Below are 5,129 nucleotides of genomic sequence, written 5' to 3'. Positions count from 1 at the left end.
TAGCTTCAATGACAAAGAAAGCAATTATAATTATTATAACCAACAGTATCATCAAATGAGGTATGTCCTAAAACAACTACACAAATAGCACACACACCCAACTGGGTTAGAAACACCTACCTACTACTTTGTTATTATTGTCTATCGACAACAATACTGTATATTGACACAGAATTGATTGGAATGAAAGGAATGCAGTTGCTTCTTTCCTGTATGAACCATTACAGCATTCCCGTTCTGTACTGCTTTAACTGAATGGGCAGATTGACCAACTAGCTAAATTTGTCTACTCTTGTGCTTCTTAAACACTGCCATGTGTATACAGTGGCTCACAAAGCAACTGTACAAGAGGAGTGTAACCCAGGGGAAAAACTACAATCTAGCCAACCCCAGCCCACTAACCAATTATAAATATCCAGATCAGGAGAGGTCACCTCTCCCTCCACTCTGGCTGGTCAGTGTGTTAGACAGTACTGAACGTCATCGTTCTCCACAGATTCCTTCTTTGAAAGCCATCACTCTGATGAACAGCTGATTTCTGACTCACAGTGTCAAGAACAATTCCTGTGCAATAACCTAGTAACTCTGCCTCTATTCAGCGACCACCTTACTGGTTTAATGGACTGGATAAGTTTACCACTTATCATTTATCTATCATTCTCATTTTCAGAACTGTTCTTACTGTCATATTGTTTATTTAATAAACTGTATACCAGATCCACCTACCTCACGTACACAACACAGCACATAATACTTTACTTTTTATTCCAGCATTATTTGCACTCATCACACTGTGTACATGTATGCGTATGTGCACCTCTATTACATCCACCCCTGAAATGTACATAACAATAATGGTAATAATAATTTACTCCTGCATTCTTTGCGGACAACTCGGTACACCACCAGTGAAGCTGGGGCTCCGTCTCTTCAGCAAGTGTTCCTCTTCTGCCACTACACACATACACACTACGCCTACACGTGCGCACTGACAACTCAGGGTTACAATTTTGGAATCATTTACCCGCTATAAAGACATTTATTGAAAGTTTTATTCTTTTTACAGCATCAAACGTTGAAATGTATATTGTAATAGGCTGTATATTAACGTATTGGGAGAAACTGGTATTTATTTGTAAAATCAGACATTGAGCACCCCCATATCGCCAAAACTGTCACGATCGTGGTGTGGAGGCAGGTTGGAGGACCCAAACGCAGGACACAGAGCGGAGCAGGTATAGTTCAAAGAAGGGTTTTAATATAACCAAAAGTGAGCACACTTACAGGTGAGTGGCTGAAAAACAGAAATCCAAAAGTACAGGGATACGAGACAAGACAAGCAAGGCTGGTTACAGGCAGGCAGAGAGTACACACACACACACACGACAGACTGGGGGGGTAACATGAACAATGACCGGACAAAGACAAGACAGAAACACCAGGTGTACACACACACACACACACACACACACTAACGAGCAGGGCGGGAGCAACACAGGTGACAGACATGAGACTAACGAGGCAGAGAGAGAGAGCAGAGGAAAACAGAGAGACTTGACATGACAAGCAGACTATATAGCACATACTGGACACTAGACAGGACAGAACCCAAAACTCAACATACTAAGGCAGATACTAAACTCAAAAGTAAACAAAAAAGGATGGCCAACCGGCAGAGCGTGACAGTACCCTCCCACCGACGAGCGTGTCCAGACGGTCAACAAAACAGCACAAAATCAAGGCACAAGCCGGCTCAGGGTGGGCGGAGGGAGGACAGGAGGAGGGCCAGACCAGGAACTCTCAGGAGGGTGGCCAGAGGGCAAGGCAAGGGGGCGACAGAGTTCGGGAGATCGCACAAGCAGGCCAAGGGGACAAAACAGTCCGGGGGAACCACCCAACAGGCAGATCATGCCCAGGAAACAGTTCAGGTGGGCGTCCCGTGGGACGACCCATGAGGCCGGGCAGAACAGGGGGGCCACGGAGTTCAAGGGGTTGGCAGGACGGCCAACAGTGAGGCAGCAAACCCACTGGGGGCCGAGCAGGAGGCCGACGGCAAGACCTCTTCGGAGGTCGGCAACCAAAGCTTGGGTGCTCTGGAGGCACAACTGGGCTGAGGACCACCGACCGGACACGAGGAGCTGGAGTCGGCCTGACCACCGACCGGACACGAGGAGCTGGAGGCCATGGACCGGACATGAGGAGCTGGAGGCAGCCTGACCACCGACTGAGCACTAGAAACAGGAGTCGGCTGGGCCACCAACGGAGCTGGTGTTGGTCGGACCACCGACGAGGGACCAGTAACAGGTGTCGGTAGGACCACCGAGTGAGGCCAGGGATCAGGCAGGCGGCTAGCAGCGCTAGCAGGCCGGGGATCAGGCAGGCTGCTAGCAGCGCTAGCAGGCTGGGGATCACGCTGGTTGCAGACGGGTCGCTGCTGGTGACCTGGTCGCCTCCGATGACCACCACGGGAACCAGAAAAGATGGCCAGGCGACTTCCCTCGAAGGAGGACTCTGGGGGAAGCCTAGCCTCCAGGCTATCAGGCCATAGGCTAGCTGCCCGTGCTGCCTCTGACTCCCTGGCCTTCATGGTCAGGTAGGCCAGGAGAGTCATAGTTCCTGAGTCCTTGGTAGGTAGGGCAGGCAGGCGGACGGACAGGCTAGGCGGAGGACTAGCCGCGCTAGCCGAGCAGGATACTGGCAGGACAGGCGGAGGGCTAGCGGCGCCAGCCGAACAGGTAACAGGCAGGACAGGCGGAGGGCTAGCGGCGCCAGCCGAACAGGTAACAGGCAGGACAGGCGGAGGGCTAGCAGGCCGGGGAGATGACGGCCGGAGGCTAGCAGTCCGGGTGTTAGCCATTTCCAGGCTAACAGACTGAGGAACTGATGAGGACTTGGCTGGGGGATCGGCTGAGGTGTGGAGGAAGTCACAAACCCACCCAGGGAGAGAGTCTGCTGCTCCTGGCTGAGCAGCCAGGCTCTTCCAGGCAAGGGACACGATAGCTGCCTTATGGCTAACATGACTAGCCCCATACCACATATTCCTCAGCGTCAGAAGCTCCCTTGGCACGTCAGTCTGTTCCTCAGTTAGTGTGTCTGCTGGGCTCTTAATTGGTCCGGTCATTCTGTCACGATCGTAGAAATCCAAAATCCAAAAGTACAGGGATACAAGACAAGACAAGCAAGGCTGGTTACAGGCAGGCAGAGCGTACACACATGACAGACTGGGGGGTAACATGAACAATGACCAGACAAAGACAAGACAGAAACACCAGGTATATATACACACAGGGACTAACGAGCAGGGCGGGAGCAACACAGGTGACAGACATGAGACTAACGAGGCAGAGAGAGAGAGCAGAGGAAAACAGAGAGACTTGACATGACAAGCAGACTATATAGCACATACTGGACACTAGACAGGACAGAACCCAAAACTCAACATACTAAGGCAGATACTAAACTCAAAAGTAAACACAAAGGATGGCCAACCGGCAGAGCGTGACAAAAACAGCCTGATACTTGCGATACTGCGAAGCTTCGACTGTGAGATTGACAATCGAATCAGGCTCCGCCCATCGAAGCATTGAATATTCGACTTTTTGGGGTCAGCCCCACACACTAAAAATACATAAATAAATATATAATGTGCCAGAATTAGCCAAAAAGCTATTTTAGCTCTGCTCTCCCTGGATAGGTGGTTATATGTCACCCAATGTCACAATGTTCTTTAGTGTGTTCAAAAAACAACAACAGGGTGTGCCACACCGAAGCTCTGCTGATGCGGCTCTGAATTGTCGCTGCATGGAGGACTTGAACGTAAATTCCTGTGTGCAACCGGTAATTATACATTGTGTCACAGTACATCAAGTCTGGAACAAACTGTGAAACTTTGATATAAATCGTGTGATGGTTGTCACACACTGCCTGCTGACAGTAGGTGGCGCTATGACTTTGAGTAAATTGGCTTGTAGATATCTTCAGGGTGGGACTTTCATGGAACAGATGTGAGCATGTACAATTAAATTACATCAGCTGATGACATGACAGTGGTGGACCTCATCAGCAATAATGATAAAGCAACTGGTGAGATGGTGTGGAGACAACAACCTGTTTCTTTATGTTGAGAAGACGAAAGAGATGGTCATAGACTTCAGGAGGAAACCAGACTACCACTCCCCTCTGCTTATCAATGGCTCAGCAGTTGAGAAGGTCAACAACAACAAGTTCCTTGGTGTGCACATTGCTGACAACTTCACCTGGTCCCTCCACACCACCTCCGCACCTAATAAGTTACAACAGCACATCAGCAGATCCGCTTTAATAAAATAGACAAACGGAGGGTGCTCTTGTATGGTTTGAGGGTGAGAGGTGTACAAACACGCAGGAGACAGGGAAACAGAGATTTGTGTGGGTACATGAGACCCTCAGAAAGAGGAGACACTGCTGGTAGTACCAACAGCTGTTCAAGGACCTTCATCTTAATGATGGTCGGTTCAAAGCTTATTTTAGGACGAGTCGGGGATAATTTGTTGCAGTCTCCAGACAATCCAAGCAACTGTAAACTTGATGCTTAGGTATCAAATTCCTATGTGGATACAAGTGCTTAAATAGTTTGTGGAGGTCAACAATCAAATGCTTTAAATATATTGTCATACCTTGTAGACAGTATAAAGCGGGAGACAAAAAACAAACAATGCGCCAAAATTGGTCTAATATCTTATTAATTAGGTTATCATTATAATTATTTACTTATTAATTTAGTAATATGTGTTTATATTTATTGACATTTAGACAATATAAATATATGCATTATGCAACAGTTGCATCATTATGTAAGATAAATCTAATCATGCAATGCGTAGAAAAACAAAAACAACACACCCATAGACTTACATATGAGAACAATAATATATACAACAAATAGGATATGTCAGATAAAATTTAGATACAACAGCAATTGTAAATGCACAGTAGAAAATGTTCGTATTATGTATCGATGGATAAAATAATATAAATGACATTGCATATTGGCTGACACGGATGGGAGGATGTTGTCAATCTTAACATGTAAAAATAGCTGCAAATTGAAAGTATATGTAACTAAATACTGAAAGATTTGGTGTCACAAC

This window comes from Micropterus dolomieu, linkage group LG14, assembly GCF_021292245.1.
Source record: "Micropterus dolomieu isolate WLL.071019.BEF.003 ecotype Adirondacks linkage group LG14, ASM2129224v1, whole genome shotgun sequence".
In the NCBI taxonomy this organism is placed as follows: Eukaryota; Metazoa; Chordata; class Actinopteri; order Centrarchiformes; family Centrarchidae; genus Micropterus; species Micropterus dolomieu.
The sequence above is the reverse complement of the archived record's forward strand: the minus strand, read 5'-3'. Positions refer to the sequence as shown.